General features: G+C 47.1%; 1 protein-coding gene across 1 annotated transcript in view; it reads left to right on the top strand.

Moving 5' to 3' along the window:
* SSH2 (slingshot protein phosphatase 2) overlaps nt 1–18330 on the top strand; it is a 127203-nt gene that overhangs the window by 498 nt on the left and 108375 nt on the right. The window lies entirely within an intron of this gene.

The following is an 18330-nucleotide window of genomic DNA, read 5'->3' as shown; positions in this document are numbered from 1 at the left end:
GCCACCTCCAGCCCCTGCGCCTCGGTGAGTCTCTCTCGGCGCCTCGCGCTCCTTCAGCCGCGAGGGGGGAAGGCGCCGCCGCCGCCGCATAGGGTCCGGCGCGAGGCCGTGCGCGCATGCGCGGCATCCTCGCGCGCCGCTCTTTTCTCCTCCTCCTCCTCCTCCTCTGCCAGCCGCCCCGATTCCGCGCTGCTCTTTCTCGCCAGGGTATTTTGTCCCCTCCCGACGCCGTCCCCCTCCCTGCCTTGGCTCCCTCTGCCCCCCTCTAGGCCCGCGTTGACAGCTGCAGCAGCCCATTCATTCTGTGTTCCCCCCTTATTCATTCATTCATTCATTCATTCTGCCACCCACCCCCAACCACACGCCTCTCCTTTAATTTCTCCACTGAGGAATAATTTTGGCTAAAGCTTTCTTTTTTTAAAGGGGTGTGCGTCTCTTTATTTACAATTTATATCAGGAGGACCACAGGAACAAGACGCAAGGAGAGCCGGCAGGATCAGTCAAAGGGGGCCTACCTAGCCCAGCATCCTCTTCTCACAGTGGCCAACAGGTTGCCTGTGGGATACCTGCAATCAGGATTCTAGCACAAGACAAGAGCCCTCTCCCTTCCTGTGGTTTCCAGCAGCTGGTATTCAGAAGCATGGCTGCCTCCAAAATGACTCTGCCTTACACTGAGCCAGGCAAAATATCTCTTCAGAATAAAGCACAAACCCAGTCCGCGTGGTTCTTAATTAGGGGCTGATTTGAAACAGGGACATAAGAAGAGCTTACACCAAGTCAGACCACTGGTCCATCTAGCTCAGTGTTGTTTGCACTGGCTGGCAGAGGCTCTCGCAGCCCTACCTGGAGAAGCCATTGGAGGCTGAACCTGGGACCTACTGCATGCAAAGCAGTTGCTCTGCATCTGGGTTACAGTCATTTCCCTAAAAGCAAAGTAAGATTCTAGTCCTCATTGGTTCTGAATAAAGGAGTCTTATCTATTAATTTATTAAATTTGGATACCAGCCTCCATCCGAAGATCACAGAGCAGTTTCGCACATATAAATAAAAAATGAGATCACATAATGAAAGAAATAGAAAAAAAGAAACCAATAACCTCCTGCCCCAACACATTAAAAAAGTTCATGGAATATTAATCACCCAAAGGCCTGGTTATAGAGAAACGCTTTCACGTAGTGGCTAAAGATATGTAATGAAGGCACCAGGCAAGCCTCCTTGAAATAAGAACATAGGATGCTGCCATACAGTAAATCAGACTATTGGTCCATATTGCTCAGTATTGGGTAATGTGACCGGCAGGCAGCTCTCTAGGGTCTCAGACTAGGAACATTCCAGCCCTACCAGGAGATGTTGAGGACTGAACCTAGGCCCTTCTACGTGCAAAGCAGGGACTCTGTACTTCTGAGCTATGGCTTCCCCATCCAATGACTCATTTCCAGTTTTAAGTTCTTGTCTTGCAAGGCTGTGCACCTTAGAATGCTGTTGTTTTTTAAAAGAAGGAATTTTTTTTTTGAGTACATGTGTGTACATTTGGGGGTGCCTTTATAAGGGCGCAGACCCTTCAAGAAAGCTTACTTTAAAAATGCAGCTATTATGAATGATATAACTAAATATGTAATTAATAGTAATTCTGCCACCCACCTGCCCTGTGGAAAGGATCCTGATTACTTTGTTATATGTTGGTGTTGTTTGTTGTGGTCTTAAAAACGTGCCACGGCGTTTCTTCTAATCTCTCTTGGAATGATTTCCCCCCTGGAAGATGGGATATAAATAACACTAATAAATACGCAGACAGAAACTATAGGAAACAAACCACTTGTAGAAGCCAGCTAGAAGGGCCATTGGAACACAGTGGTGGAGGGCCTACTTAGGATGCCATTGGTCTTGGGTTTCAGGTCTCAGTGGCATCTCCGACTAGGACCAGACTGGAATTCTGGAGAACTGTTTCCGGCCGTCGTGGGCAATGCTGAGCTTGATGGGCCAGTGACCTGACTTGGGATCAAGCAGCTTCCTATGTCCCTAAGAATAGAACAACGGCATCCGGTCCTAAAATACTAAAATACAGGACATGCCAGTTGCTAAAATAAGCAGCAGGGGAATCGTAGCATCTCTGGAAATAATGAAGAAAACAAATGGGTCTTTAGGACTTTCCCAACCACTTGAAGGGATGGGGCCTGAGTCGGAGAGAGGTTGGTAATTCATTCTAGCACACGGAACCACAGCAGAAAGGCTTCTCCCTTGTACTTGCTAACCTGATTACTGTACTCTCAATAGTGGGTATATGAGGAAGTAGCCAGTTCCAATCGCCTGCTGTACTTAAGTTATCATCCTTCTCCCACCCCCTTGTATAGATGCCAGTTTCTTTTTAAAAAGGCAACCCGCGATCACCACACCTGATTTATTACTAAAATGTCATTTATCCTGTGCGTTATTTTCTGGGATTAAGACCTTAGAATTTGGGCTTGTTGTAGGTATGGATGAGGCTGCACTGCCATTCCACCTTTCTGTTTTAAAATACTTAAAATATATTTAAAAATGAGAAAAATAAAGCCAAAGAGTACTAACTTACAAAAAGAGAGAGATACCATTAGGTATAATACGATGGGGAGACTAAAGCTTCATATACTCTAATGTAATTTGATTATTTCCAGTTCCTATTAACTTGTGTTATATATTTGTGTCTCCTTGTTTTTCAACAAATCATTTTTGAAAAAAACAAACAAACAAGATTTTCCTCCATTTTAGTTTTCTTAACTTGTCTGCCTGAACTCTGTTATGAGGAAAGCTATAAATGCATCTGAAGTGATTGGTCTTTGTCGCCATAGATATCTATCTTTCGTTATATATATATATATATATTGCAAAGGATGGGTAGGTTCACTAACAGCACCATCCTTTGCATGTTTACCTAGATGTCCTCTTTCTGTCAGTCCTTACTTGCCATTTAAACGTAGGTAAGGATGAATAAATCTGCATGTTTGATTTATCAGTTTCTCATTTTTCGAGTTTTAAGCTGAGTTTTCACCTTTCCACAATGGTTTACATTAAGTCCTCATGAAATTAATCAGCATGTTAGTGTGCATTTCACTTAATATTCACATTTTTGTATGCCGTTTTACCCAATATACACATTTTTCCCTGACACGTTTGTATATTATGTGCATTATTTTTAGTGCATTTTTGGCATGCTTTGTACTGATAAACACATTTTGATATATAGGTTTGCATTATATCATTCATCGAACCAAATTTCCCCCCATCCCTATCTTTGGCCTGTCCTGTGGTGCTCTCTTCAATACCATCTCCCTGTGTGTTTTCCCATTCCCCCCTCCTTATATTTCTGCATTGCTCAATCACCATTTAAAGTCACAATAGTAATATATTGCACCATTGGTGTTGCTTCTTGGCAAAAGGGTTTTTCATATCCATATCCGCTCCCACACACAAAAATGGATTGCAGAGAACTCCGGGAGGCTTTTGCTTTCTGCAGAATATGTGCTTCTGTATTCCTGATGCCTTGCAGTCTGCCTCTCTTTGATTTTGAACAGTGTTATGATCGAAACCAGCAGCTGGCAGCCCCATGGGCCAAATCCACCCCACAGAATGGTACCAACTGCTGCCCTTGGATGAAGAAAGAGGCCACTTTAACAGGGATGGGCATTCAGCATGTTCACCTTGCTACCCTGCTCCTACCCAAATCACAATTGCTGACCAAGGGATACACCATACCTGGTTCCAGGCAGAGCAGTATGCCACAGAGAGGAGGAAGAGGTTTATCTTTACACTCCTATTCTGAGGGATGCTCAGGTTTCTGCTTACGGTTATATATTTTTGTGTGAGCTGCACAGGGTCACTTTGAGGCGCGTTCAGAAGCTGGCCTGATTAGAGAGCTTTCCCCAAGCCCTTTCCGTTTTTTAAAACTCCTGTCCGAGCTTTTATTGCCCGGAGGTTTTCCAAGTGCCTTGCTGATAAAATGAAGCAATGAAACAAGGCAATAAAGATCACAATAAATATATGCGGAATTGCTAGTCCAAAGAAGCTTCCTTGGCCAAGCGGCGAAGGACAGCTCTTAATCAGCCTCCTGAACTGCAGGCGCAGAGTGAGGCTGGTTGGCTTGCTGGGGAAGTGAGTTACGCTTCCACACAACCTGTTTATTACCCCTGATTTGCTTGCAGGGAGATTAGACAATGTTGACTATCTAATGAACATTCATTGTTTGAAGGGAGGTTAGATGGTGTGGCATCAAACCCAATTCCCCCCTTTCCAGTGAATTTCCATATCACTTTCCTTATCATAAAAAGTCTGATGTTTTCGTCAAGACCGTGCAGCCTAAATGTGCTTGAATCGCACCCCAAAACGGTGACAGCCTAGAAGTTCCCACTGTCACATATTGAGTATATATGGGGTCCAAGGCAGGTTTATTTGGGAGTAAAGTTTGTAGCCAAAGACTTTGAGAGAGGTTTGCCTCTGAATACTGGCTGCTGGGAAACCCAGGTGAGGAATTTGCTACTTGCCTTCAGGCCCTCTTTTCAGGACTCCCATTGAGGCACCTGGCTGGCCACTGTGCGAACAGGACTAGATGGGCCCCGTTTGGATGGAATCAGCTTCGGGGCTCTTATGAGGATCTTACAAGTGAATTGCTCAGGGCCAGTGGGTGAGTTTTGCAGTTGAACTGGCAGTTTCTTGGCTCACAGCTTGGTCTCTTCACTGCAATGCTATATGCCAACTCTAAAACTCAAGACATGCTGTAAAGCCCTGACACCACTCTGATGTTGCCTTAAATGCCTGCTTAATTTTATTTTTGGAGCCTTCCCTGAGAGCTGATGGCATTAGTTTAGTAACAGGCCCTTTCAATCTCACTTCAAGTGCTTTGTCATACATATCAATGGGCTCTATGTATCTCCTTGTACATATTGTCTGATGTGAACACTGCACATTGAGATAGCCAGCCCAGCCTCAGAACACAGAATTTAGCTGCTGAGTTGCTCTGCTATATTTGGGTGGAACATGGCAGGTGCCTTCTATGGCCAAATAAATAATATACACATAAGGCTCTATGATGAACAATAGGCCCAGGACAGAACCCTGGGGCAGCGCACTTGTCACTTTTCCCCAGGATGGCGAGGAACCATTAATGAGTACCCTTGGGGCTCGGTCAGTCAACTGGCTGCAAATCTACCTAACAGTTACCTCGTTCAACCCACATTTTACCAGCTTCTCCGCAATAATACTACGTGGGGACTTTGTCAAAAGCCTTACTGAAATCAAGATACGCTGTGTCCACAACATTCCCCTGATCTACCAACCTTGTAACTCAATATCAGAAAAAGAAATTGAGGTTCATCTGGTGTGACTTGGCTTTTGAGAAACCCATGCTGAGTTTTAGTAATCGCAGCACCCTGTTCTAAGTGCTCACAGTCCGACTGTTTAATTATCTCTTCTAGAACATTTCCTGGTATTAATGTCGCACTGCACAGTTGGTAGCTACCTGGGTCTTCTCCCCCCCCCCTTTTTGAAGATAGGGACAACATTTGCCCGCTTCTGTTCCACAGGGACCTCACATGCTCTCCAAGAATGATCAAGAGTTATAGACAGAGGCTCTGAGATCTACCAGCAACTTGGTACCCTTGGGTGCAGCTCATCCGCCACTGGAGATTTGAATTCATTTAAAGTAGCTAGGTGTTCCCTTGATCCATCTTTTCCTTTCTTGGGCATTAGCTCCCTCCTTGCATCATTTATTCTGTTATTCCCCAGGTTGGGCACTGCTTTCCTTTTGTGTCAAGACAAGAGTCAAAGTAGGTGTTGAGCAGTTCTGCCTTCTCTCTGCCACCCAATGGCATCATTATTATTTTTAACCTCTTGCAAGCCTGAACTCATTCTGAGCTTTGGCCTGCCTGATCTCCTCCAAGCAACTGTTGGCTATGTCTGTATACTCTCCCTTTGTGATTCTACAATTTCTGCCTTCCATGTCTCCTAACAACTCTCAGCACATGGAACAAACTGCACTTCCCAGAATTCTTTGGGGGAAGCCATGACTGTTTAAAGTGGTATCACAGTATGGTTTGAATGTGGCCTATATCAGTCAGGGTGGGCAAAAATGCTGGGGGTGTGTGTCTCTTGTGAATCGCCAAAGCCCTCAGACCCAGCTGTAGAGGAGCTCAGCAGCCATCTGCTGTTTGGGGAGGCTAATACTTCTCTTGCCCTGGAAAATGATGCAGGTGTAGTTCTTTGAGCAGAGAGTGGATTTGGGATTATGATTGTGATTACTATTATTTTTGAAAAGCTCATTTAGTGCCGTGTCTTGTGATCCACCGTTCCAAATGTATCCCATCTGCTATTAGCTGTTGTCACCCCCACCCCCAAACTCCCTCTTCTGGCTGCGAAATCAGAAGACTTAACAGAATCCACGATTGGCTGACTATATTCAGCCTGGTGGGGCACAGTTTAGATCAGGCATCCCCAAACTGCGGCCCTCCAGATGATTTGGTCTACAACTCTCATGATCCCTAGCTAAGAGGACCAGTGGTCAGGGATGATGGGAATTGTAGTCCAAAACATCTGGAGGGCCGAAGTTTGGGGATGCCTGGTTTAGATGCTCAGGTCTGCTCTTCACAAAGGGCAGCAGAAATAATTATACATCCTTGTTCTCTTGTGCGTGTGGCACAGTACGCGTAAAAAGCTAAGTTCCTAGTCCTCGTGGTGATAGACACGCAGTGAGCACTTTTCATGGGCAGTGCTCATGAGTTCCAAAAACCTTGTTTGTACAGGGAGACGTTATAAAAGTAGCTAGATATTCCTGAAGTTTCTTAAAGAATCTCCATTGGTGCATCTTAGAAACAAGTTGCCTTACACGTTTCATTTAGTTTCATTTCATTTTAAGGATGTGAAAGGTGAGGTTGTGCGCCCAGAATGGATTTTGATGCTTCCACGGGGCAACTGCAAAAAACAGACTTGACTGCTTTGGCTACCTAGAAGTGTACACCTGATGCTGGACTACAACTCCTTTCAGCCCACACTGCACAGCTGTTGGTGATGGGAGTTGTAGTCCAAAACATCTGGAGGGCGCAAGATTGCAGGTGACAAAAGAACCTGCTTGGAACTCATTAATTATTTCACCCTGCCCTCCCGCCAATGAATCCAGAATGGCATAGATTACTTCCCCCCACCACCACCACACCCAGGTCTTGCTAGCCCACCCACTACAGCAGGGATGGGGAACATCTATGACCCTCCAGATGTTGCCAAACTCCCATCATCCCTGATCACTGGCCATACTGGCTTCTGGGAGTTGGAGTCTGGCAACTTCTCCCCCAAGTCTTGGAACCCTGGAGGTGTCGTACAGGCTATAAAGAATGAATCTTGAGCACTTTGAGGGTCTCTCCTTTTTTTGTGAAAAATGTGCTGGGCTTTTATTATTTGCACTGAATGCACACACACACCCCTTCAAGCCTCTCTTTTCTAGAAGGAGGATGGTTCTGGGCGGGGTGTCTAGACCTTCCGTTGTATCCTCCCAAAGTCTATTTTCTTGCTCCAATAAGAGACCATATTGTTTCCCCGCAGGGCAGAGAGGCGGCTGACCCAGAAATGAAGAGATGGCCATTTTCCTTGTCGCAAACGCATATTTCTCTGCCTCTTCTTCTTCTTCTCTCTCCACCCCCCCTTAAAAGCATCACAGTTACAAACACCGCCATCTGCCTCCTTGTCAGTCAGAGGAGAGGATGATCCAAAAGCTCCCTTGTGTCAGGGAATCTTTTCCAGGGCTCTGCGTGGAGGGAGATATTTGTCAGGGCCTTACGCCCTGCTGCTTCCTCCAGGAATGGGGCACCCAAGGGTGCCAGGGGCAGCGTTTGGGGCTTTTAGGCTTGGGTTGGGGGAAAGGAAGTTTGGCAGCAGGGGGGCAGAACATGGCAGAGGTTTACACAACAATGCACAGTGCAGTGGAAGCAGGGAGAGATTGTTCTTCCTCTCTCACTATTAGAGCTTATGGGTCATCCTGTGAAGTTAATTGGCAGAAAATTTAGGGCACAGGTGGAAAAACGCAGGACCTGAATGCGCCCCTTCCATCCTCCCTAGGTGGCCCTTGGAAGTCTGAGTAGGCCATGCCCCTCACCGTCCCTGAGTGCTTTTGTCTGGCATTAAATGTGCTCTTGAACTGCCTCTACATTTGCCTGCGTGGCGGTATGTGTATGTAGAAACCAGCCTATTGGACCGGTTGCCCAACCACCGCTGGCATGTCCCCCCCCCCAGGAGGCTGTCCAGAAGTTAATGCTGCCCTCTCTGGCTGGAAGGGGCTCCACATCTGGGACACACAGTTCAGGGCTCAGCTGTAGAACTTTCTGCCGCCAAGCATGGTGGTGGATGCTGGCTGAAGTGGCCTTAAAAAGAGTTTGCCACATGCATCCTCCAAATAATGGACCTGCCTGTGGCTGCCGGGATCGCTGAGGCTGATGGGAGTTGTAGCCCAAAAGATCTATGGGGCGCCAGGTTGGCAGAGGCTGTCCTTACGGGGCCCTACTCCAAGAGAGCTGCGGTAGTGGCCGAGGAAAATGAGCTGTAAAGAGGAACCTAAGAAGAGTCTGCTGGATCAGGCCAAAGGGGGCTCCTCTAGTCCACCGTCCTTTTCTCACGGTGGCCATCCAAGTTCCCCAAAGGGAAGCTTGCAGGGAGAATCCGTTGTGGGAAACTCACCTCTGCAAAACCACTAGGAGACCTTGTGTGGGTTGGGAACAAGTCTTTCTCTTCCTCCCTCCCATCACCTGCCACGAAAGGGGGTTGGATGGGGGTGTCTGTGTTGCTGGGCTAAGGATTACCATGACACACTCTGAATGCTTATAAAGCACTTGAGAGCATTCAAGCGAGACTTTTATTGCTATTATTAGATTGGTGCATCTGTGCATTGTGTGTGAGAGAGATGTTCACATCCAAAGGTGCCTTCAGGGAAAAAAAAAAGGAAAGTCCTGGGTCACCCTGAGAGTGAGCGCTCATTGGCTTCCAGTCAGCTCTCTGCCAAATCCCTCAAAACTCACAGGACCGCTCCGTGAACCACACAGAAAGCTTTGACACTGGAGATGCAGAGAGTGTTGCCCAAGAAAGGATAATCTGGTGCAACAGCCAGGTAGAGAGATTTATGCTGGCTGCAGGATGTTCTGAAAGTCTGGATAAGGTTGGAGGAGACTGTGTTATCTTGGTCACTGCTGGACTTTGTCTTCCTTTGTCTGGTGCAAACAAGACGTGCACGGTGGCACCTTCTTGTGCTTATATGCACTTGGGGCAACAGAGAGATTTCTTTTTTTAAAGGTTTCTTTTTTAAAATAAAATGTGGCTGGTCTTGGTGACCTAGGTGTGAATTGCATCTTTTCCTGCATTTATATAAAACAGCAATGGGGGCACCTGTGGCCTTTGTTGAGCTCCAGCTCTCCGCAGCCCCAGCCTGCATGTCCTCTAGCCAGGGATGATGGGAGTTGTAGTCCAGCAACATTTGGAGGGCACCAGGTTGGGAAAGACTGCTCTCCCAAACCTCCTGTTCTGGTAAACACATGTAATAATAATAATAATAATAATAATAATAATAATAATTTATTATTTATAACCCGCCCATGGCCGGGTTCCCCCAGCCACTCTGGACGGCTTCCAACAAAATATTAAAATATAGAAATCCATCAAACATTAAAAGCTTCCCTAAACAGGGCTGCCTTGAGATGCCTTCTAAAGGTCTGGTAATTGTTGTAGATCGTCTCTCCTTTTATTTAAATCAGCATCGTACCGCTTTAAACAGTTATGGCTTTCCCCAAAGAATCCTGGGAAGAGTAGTTTGTTCAGGATGTTGCAAGTTGTTAGGAGACCCCTCTTCCTCCCTTACGGATCTACAATTCCCAGAGCTCCTTGCATGGAGGGATTGACTGTTAAACCACACTGGGAATTGTAGCTCTGCAAGGGTAATAGGGTTCTCCTACCAACTCTCAGCACCCTTAGCAAACTACAGCTCCCATAATTCTTTGGGGGAAACTGTGGCTATCATAGCTCTTTAAATGTAGTGCAGATCAGGCCCTTGGCAAAGAAGGATCTTTCCCATCACCTATGAAATGCTCATTTTATCTGGAGATGGCAGAGACTGAGCCAGGGTCCTGCATACAAAGCCCCCTCCCCAAATTGAGCACCCTGGTTTTGAGCACCCACAGCCATCGCAACAAGCAGGGTGGCTCGGGGGCTGGTGCGTTTCTGACCCTCCCATTAATTATGATGGGGCTTGTGCAAGAGAATCTCATAGCGGGTTGTGGATCTGGCCTGTGTCTGCTCAACTGGAGCCTAACTGCCTGGAGGATGGCTCCTTGCCCGTGCTGAGTGGCTCTCGCACTTAAACCTCACCTAGTAATTGGCTAAATCCATTAGCGGACGCGTGGTAATCTGGCTTTGTAATGAGGCGCCCTCGATCCTGGCTTCAGCGTGGCAGCTTGCCACCATTGTCGCTCCAGCCAGCGGTCAAAACTCAGGAGTGACTTGGGCTGAGTACGTGTTGTTGTTGTTGTTTGGTTATTGGTTGCATTTATAGCCCACCTTTCTTCCAGCAAACTCGAGGATGGTGTACATAGTTCTCTTTCTCACTGTTTTATCACCACAACAACCCTGCGAGGTAGAATGAATGACTGCCCCCAGATCACCCAGTGAGCTTCACGTCCGAGTGGGGGTTTGTACTCTGGCCTCCCAGGTCCTAGTGCAACACTCTAACCACTACGCCACACTGGCTAAACATGTTCGGAATTAATTCTTTCCTTCAAAGCATTCCAGGCGATGTGATGTACCCATCACAGAATCAACCATTCCCATAACCCTTGGCAAACTGCCGTGCCCAGAATTATTTGAGGGAAATAATGAGTTCTGAATGTACTCGAAAGAGTGTGTTCTTAGCCTGAGTAGGGCAAACTGTTTGCCTCTGGGCTTTCAGCTGGCATATTCCATGTTCCCCATCTCTCTGCCTCTTTATAATTTCAAGGGTTCTTCAGAGCCCTTCACATCCTCCCTCAGTTATATTTGCAGAAGCCCTGTTGGTGACGTTATTCCCCATGCTGCTAAACACCCCCCCCCCAGTTATGATGGGGGGAGTGGGGCTTGTGGTGAGTGCCTTGGCCCCATGAGCTGGCAGTGTACTCTCCTGCTGAATTTTGGTCTGTAAGTGTCTTGAGGACAGAGACTTACAGCGATGGTTTTGATGGTTCCATATAGATCTTGTAATCGTCTCTCATAACAATGGCGCTGTGGTGTAAACCACTGAGCCCAGGGCTTGGCGATCGGAAGGCTGGCGGTTGAAATCCCTGTGATGGGGTGAGCTCCCGTTGCTCAGTCCCAACTCCTGCCAACCTAGCAGTTCGAAAGCACGTCAAAGTGCAAGTAGATAAATAGGTACCACGTTTCTGTACACTGCTCTGGTTCACCAGAAGCGGCTTAGTCATGCTGGCCACATGACTCGGAAAAACTGCGGACAAATGTCGGCTCCCTCGGCCAGTAAAACGAGATGATCGCCGCAACCCCAGAGTCGTTCGCACCTGGACTTAACTGTCAGGGGTCCCTTTAGCTTTACCTTTACCATACGCCACCATAACGTAAAATAAAAGGACAGTATATGATTGTTAAAAAGGCAAAACACCATTACAAAGGAATATAAAGACTCCTTAAAGGGCAATGGATCGCTCAGTTGGTCAGACTGCGGTGCTGATAATGCCAAGGTGGCAGGTTTGATCCCTGTGTGGGATAGCAGCATATCTTCAGGGCCCCTTCCAGCTCTACAGTTCTATGAAAGTGGCTGGCGTGTTGGCATAAAGGAGTCTTCAAGGGTCACCGGGAAGTCAAGGGTAAGGTTGCGCACTGAATCTCTGGTGGAAGTACTTTTTGCAGAATAGGAATGCCCAGTTTCTGGATGAGGCCCCTTGGCTCTGTGTAACATGGGGGCACAGCTAGCAGCGCTTCTCCGGAAGATCTCAATGTTTGGGCTGGGCTGGGAGGGTTTGCAAAGACAGAGCATGCCTGGCAGTCATTGCAAATTTAGGAACTTTTTAAAGGAAATAATAATAATAATAATAATAATAATAATAATAATAATAATAATGGTATTAAAACCAGTTTGGTGCACTTGCATTTCTAGGGCCAGGAACCCGTTAAAGGGTGAGGCTCCTGTTCACTATCGCCATACTGCAGGGCAGCCAAATCAGTTGCAAAGTCCTACTGGGTTAAGAGGTTTCCTTGCCAGGCAACTGAACTTCACCTTCAAAACACAAACCGCACAAATTTTAGCGTTGGTCCAGTTTCCCCGTCAAAAGCGAAGGGCTTCTCTGCTTCTCCAAAACTATGCACGGAATTTAAGAAAAAATACAGCTGGGTGCCTTGTGTTGTAAGTGTGTTTTGGCATTTAGAAAGCAGTAGAGAGGATGTGATGCTGAAAGTGTTAGCTGAAACTTGACATGTCCCGTTTGATTCTTTCTGACTGCTCATGGCTTCCGGCTGGTATTTGCGGCTTTTGCTCTTGAAACTATGTAAAACGAAAACTCCCAAAGGTTCAGCTCCGGTGACAGGCGAATGTGCTTGCCAGGAGGGTGTGTGTGTGTGTGTGTGTGTGTGTGTGTGTGTGTGTGTTTCTCTTTTTTTAATTTCCTGCAGGGTGGAGTATGTTTTGACTTGAGCCTGTGACTAATGACTTGCACATGGCCATTGAATCAGAAAGCAACTCTCTCTCCCACCCCCAACCCCCACCCCAAAATAATCCAGGCACACTTCTTGGGTGAGGTGGGGGAGAGAGGCTGTAGTTCTGCATAGTGGTGGTGAATAGATTTTTCTTTTCGGGTTGGTTAACACCATAACTGAGGCCACACGTGCTTCAATAACAAAAACACACGGTTAGAATTCTGCAGCAGAAAAGGCAGCGGCCTAAGAGATAGTGTGGCTGTGAATTGAGATCTTTGCGCTTATGTGTTTCCAGAAACTCAAACTGCTTTATAATCTCTCTGCTGATATTGGCCCACGATACAGCCTTTCTCTCCTCGCTCAAGGATGGGGCACAGAAAATGGTTATAAATGCCTGGGATGCTGTTGTCTCTCTCCACTCCAAACAATTAGCTGTAAATGATACAGCAAAAGGTTAAGGTCCTTCGCTAGAGACCCACAAAGGTGCAATTGGTCCATGGACAGCTTTGATATAGATTTGTTTAGTCGTGTCCGACTCTTCGTGACCCCATGGACCAGAGCACGCCAGGCACTCCTGTCTTCCACTGCCTCCCGCAGTTTGGTCAGACTCATGTTCGTAGCTTCGAGGACACTGTCCATCCATCTCGTCCTCTGTCGTCCCCTTCTCCTTGTGCCCTCCATCTTTCCCAACATCAGGGTCTTTTCCAGGGAGTCTTCTCTTCTCAGTGATATAGATTAGCAGTCTTAAATATTATGGGGTCCCATTTTCAAGAATGCTTATTTTGGCAAGCATGTAAATTTGGAGGTTAACTGTCATGAACTTTTGTTTTTTTCTTGCAAACCAGGGTGGTACTGTAGTATGATAAAAGCTACATTTCCTCTTTTTTGCAGGTTTTTTTTTGTCAATGGGGTGGAACTGTAGGCTGCGTGGTGCTGCTTAAAGAGAGCTTACTCCCGGTTCCATATCTCTCTGTGACAAGCCTCTTCCCCCAGAACTGTATAGTTGTTTGGTTCCAACTCAGTACTCTTGCATTGAGCTCCAGCTATTGAAGTTACAAGGCCCTTAATACTTTGGTATGGAAGAGTTGACTTTTGAATAGCTGGGCAATGGAATTGAAGGCCATTGTTGCCTGGTTTGCTTATTGTTTGTCTTTGCAAATATTTTTTTTAATGTTTCATAATGTATATAAAACAGAGCAAACAGTTATCGAGACAGGTGTATGTTGAAACTTAGAAAAGCAGACTCATAAAATTGCCACGTAAAATAAGTGTAGTCACTCATAGGTTAAGTGTCAAAGTCCAGGTCATGAAAGGAAGAAAGAAGTGAGAATAAAAGTTGTCTTCACGTAAGGAAGGAATACTAGTGTTACCTGATTGTGAAGTAGAGTTCCAGATTTGCCAGGCTTGCAATGATGGCTGCCTCAGGAGCGATTGTTCTTCTGTATGTGTGATAAGGGAACGTCAAATGGCATAAAAAGTGACCACAGCCCCTAGGTCTCAAATTATGTGTTGTCGTCTCCATTAAAACTATATTCCAGAGTGAGTGGTACCAAGTGCCCAGTGTAAGTCTGGCTTCTTTACTGAAAGTAGGGATGCTGCCATGCCCTCCTCAGGTGATTTTGGCTGGCGGCAATGCGTCTCCAGACTGTCACAAATGGAGGTAGGTGTGTGTGTGTTTGTTCTGACTCTTGCGTGCTGCAAAGGTAAGATTCTCATCTCTCGCTCTGTTTGCTTTCGCCTTGGGCCTTCCCTCCTTGTGAGGAGAATCGCACACACCGCCTTGAGCTCCTTGGAGGGAAGGTGGTCAGAAATGTAGCAACAGTAATAAAAAGCTCCAGAGAAGTTGGTGCTTAAAAAAAACAATTGACTGTTATTTGACAATATGTGATTAGTCAGTTGCACACTTGCAGCCAGTGTGGGGCAGTGGTTAGAGTGCTGAACTAGGACCTGGGAGGACAGGGTTCGAATCCCGCTTCGACCATGACCTTGGGCCAGTCACTGCCCCTCAGCCTCACCTACCTCACAGGGTTGTTGTGGAGATTAAATGAGGAGGATGGGGGAGAATTGTGTATACATGTACTGCCTTGAGCTCCTTAGAGAACAGGGTGGGATATCAATGCAGTCAATGTCAGTAAAAGTTGTCCCCTTTTCCTGGATCCAGCTTCCATCAGCCTCAGCCAGCACGGCTGTGCCCCAATCAGCCCCTGCCTTATCCGGACACTCTGGCTTGGGTTGCAGCCACAAACATCTGGAGGGCACTGGCTTGGCTTTCTGTTGGGCATCCTAGTCGTCGTCTTGGGGTTTACAACCCTCACAGAAGATTTGCTCTTGGTCGATAAGGATCACGTTCCTACTTGTACATTTTTTGGAAGGTGGGGGAAACCAGGCCTATCGTCAGCATGTGATGTTTGTTTGCAATCTCTTGCCATGGTTGTGTCCTGAGAGCAAACAAAACTTCTAGTTTCTCTGTTTGCGGCTGTCTGCCCATATTCCGTGATTATACAGCTCCTCTGTGTAATTTCCTTTCTTTTCTCTTCTCTGTCTGATCCGCACCGTGGTGGAATGTTGTGTTGCAGAGCCTTACAACGGAAAAACAAGCAAACTGACCAGCTTATAATTGCCAGCCTTCCAGCTGCTTTTGGCAGCCTGTTGACGGCGGCAGTGCAGCCCTTTAATAGTACAGAAGTCACATGCTTCTGTCTCCTGGGCCCTTGTGGGCATACCCAGAATCCTCTGCACCATGGAGCGGTGTCATTATGGACGAGAGTTTCCTTGTAATTTTGATGCGGTCAGAGAGTTTGAAAACTGTGCTGTCTTTTGTCTGCTTGACACCTCGAGTCCAGTAGTTTTACTAACAGGAGTACATCTTTAAAAATTACTATTATTTCATAGAATTGTAGAGTGGGAAGGGACCCCCAGGGTCTTCTAGTCCAACCCCCTGCAATGCAGGAATCGCAGCTGAAGAATCCCTGACAGGTGGCCATCCAACCTCTGCTCCTGTTTTGTTTTGATCCCACTTTGTTGAGGCATAGCACAAGCGCCCCTCCAGATGGGGAAGGGCTATAGCTCAGTGGGGGAGAGCGCCTGCTTTGCATGCAGAAGGTCCTGGGTTCAATCCCAGGTGGTCTCTGCAGGTATGGCTGGGAGAGAACCCAGCCTGAAGCCCTGGAGATCCACTGCCAGTCAGTGTAGACGGTGCTGATCTAGATCAATGGTCTGCCTCAGTGTTAGAAACTCAGATAACATAATCTAATCTCCAAATGGCATCTTAGACCTGGGTTACGGTCACCACGATGGGATGTCTAGGTGCTGTTTTGTTTTTCCCACAATGGAGTTGTTTCTTATTATTTCTCATTTATATACCACTTTATATTTTAAAGAACAAATCTCAAAGAGGGTTTACATCACATCAAATAAAACAATCCAGAATAAAACAAATTCAAACGTCAAGGGAAATATTTCAGATCCTTCTCTAAGTGACTTTTTGCTTTCCCCAGTTGCCAGTGTGGCATCCAGAGATTTCCACGTGGTCACAGTTGGATCCACACCAGTCACAAAATGCGCCTGGCGCCTGGCTAAGTTCAAACACTGGTCTGACTCAGCGTGAGGCAGCTTTTATGTTCCTGTGGTTTTTGATAGCAATAATGCAGTAACACTGGGGAAGTGATTGATTCCTTCATTGCAGGCAGTTGGTCTAGATGACCCTTGGATCTATAATTCTATGATTCGAAGGCAGAAGGACGTGTAGATGGTCCGCAATAAATTCACTGCTAATGTGCTGTTACTGGGTAAATGACATGCTCCAGAAGATATCCTTTTTTAAAAAAAAATAAAACAGTCTGGAGGGGCTGTTTGCTAAAGCATCCTCTTTAGTAACCTGATAAGCAAGTTGCCAACCCTCCCTTGGCTTCCTTACGCCCCGCGGTGCCTGAAATTGTCCTATCGTCTAAGAACTTTGTTCAGCCGCCTTTAAAACACCAACAACAGCTCCATGGCCTCCACCCAGCTGGAAACAACCGGGGGACAGAAGCCGGCTTTGTCTTCCTCCCTCCAAAGGAGTTTCTGCTACGTCATCCAAAAATTAATTTTAACAGGGAAGGCTCCTCTTGGGGTAGAAAGGGGACAGCAATTCTTTGCAGAGGAATGGAAATAGAAACTAACCAGCTGTGCTTCCTCCAAAGATCGGGCCGGGGCATCGTCATCAGCACTCATTGGCTAACACTCTAGCTGTCAAGCGGTGGTTGACCTTCACTTCCATCTGTTCTCCTTCCCTTTGAGGAAGGAGGATCTGAAAGATTCTGAAACTCAGAATTAGGAACTTAGGAAGCTGCCTGATGCCTAGTTGGACCACTAGCCTGCCTTGTTCCGTACCATGTACACTGACCAGCAGCAGTTCTTCTGGGTTTCAGGTGGGGAGTCTTTCCCAGTGGCTACCCAGATGCCCCAGTGGGAAGCCCAGAACCGGGATCGGAATATGAGAGCACCCTCCCCTCCTGTGGCTTCCAGCAATTGGGATTCAGAAGCATGGCTGACTCTGACTACAGGGGAGCAACATAGTCGCGTAGGTAGGAGCCATCGATAGCCTTCTGCTCCTCCATGAATTTGTCTAATCCTCTCCTAAAGCCATCCAAGTTGGTGGCCATCCCTGGCTCCTGTGGGAGGGAGTTCCACAGTTTAACTTTACGCTGGGTGAAGAAGGACTTTCTTTCACCTGTCCTGAATCTTCTGACCTTCGGCCTCATGGGATATCCATAAGTTCTAGTGTTACAAGAGAGGGAGGAAAGCTTTTCTCTATCCGCCTCCCCTGTGTCATGCACAGTTTTGCAAGCTTCTATTGTGTCACCTCTTACATAAAGGTAAAAGGACCCCTGACCATTAGGTCCAGTCGTGACCGACTCTGGGGTTGTGCGCTCATCTCACATTATTGGCCGAGGGAGCCAGCGTACAGCTTCCAGGTCATATGGCCAGCATGACAAAGCCGCTTCTGGCGAACCAGAGCAGCACACGGAAACGCTGTTTACCTTCCCACTTGGAGCGGTACCTATTTATCTATTTGCACTTTGATGTGCTTTTGAACTGCTAGGTGGGCAGGAGCTGGGACTGAACAATGGGAGCTCACCCCGTCGCGGGGATTCGAATCCCTGACCTTCTGATCGGCAAGCCCTAGGCTCAGTGGTTTAACCCACAGCGCCACCCGCGTCCCGGCCTCTTACCTACCTGTCCTCTAAACTAAAAAGTCCCAACTGCTGCAACCTTTCCTCGTGGGGGAGTCACTTCGCCCGCCCCGCCCCCCGACCACCTGTGCTGTGCTTCTCTGACCATTTCCCAACATGCACCTGCCGGCCACAACCTGCCCCATTAAGCATTTCCCTCTTACACTCGGAAGTAACTTCCTAACGTGTGGCCTGCCTTGACTGGGTCTGTGTGCCCAGGATGAATCTTGGAGGAGCTGAGGCTGGTTCCTTGGCAGACGGCAACAAAGCCACCCACTTTCTCTTTCCTCCGCTCACTTTCTCTGCCTGAACTCTGAGGTGAGCAGGGCTGGGCTCCTCCCTTCAGTGCTTGCCCTGACTCGCCCAAGGATCACCATATTATTGTCAGCGCTTCAGACATGATGAGGAGCTTCCCTAAATTGAGACACTAAAGCTAAAAATGAGG

This window comes from Zootoca vivipara, chromosome 15, assembly GCF_963506605.1.
Source record: "Zootoca vivipara chromosome 15, rZooViv1.1, whole genome shotgun sequence".
Classification (NCBI taxonomy): Eukaryota; Metazoa; Chordata; class Lepidosauria; order Squamata; family Lacertidae; genus Zootoca; species Zootoca vivipara.
This window is presented reverse-complemented; position numbering and strand designations above follow the sequence as displayed.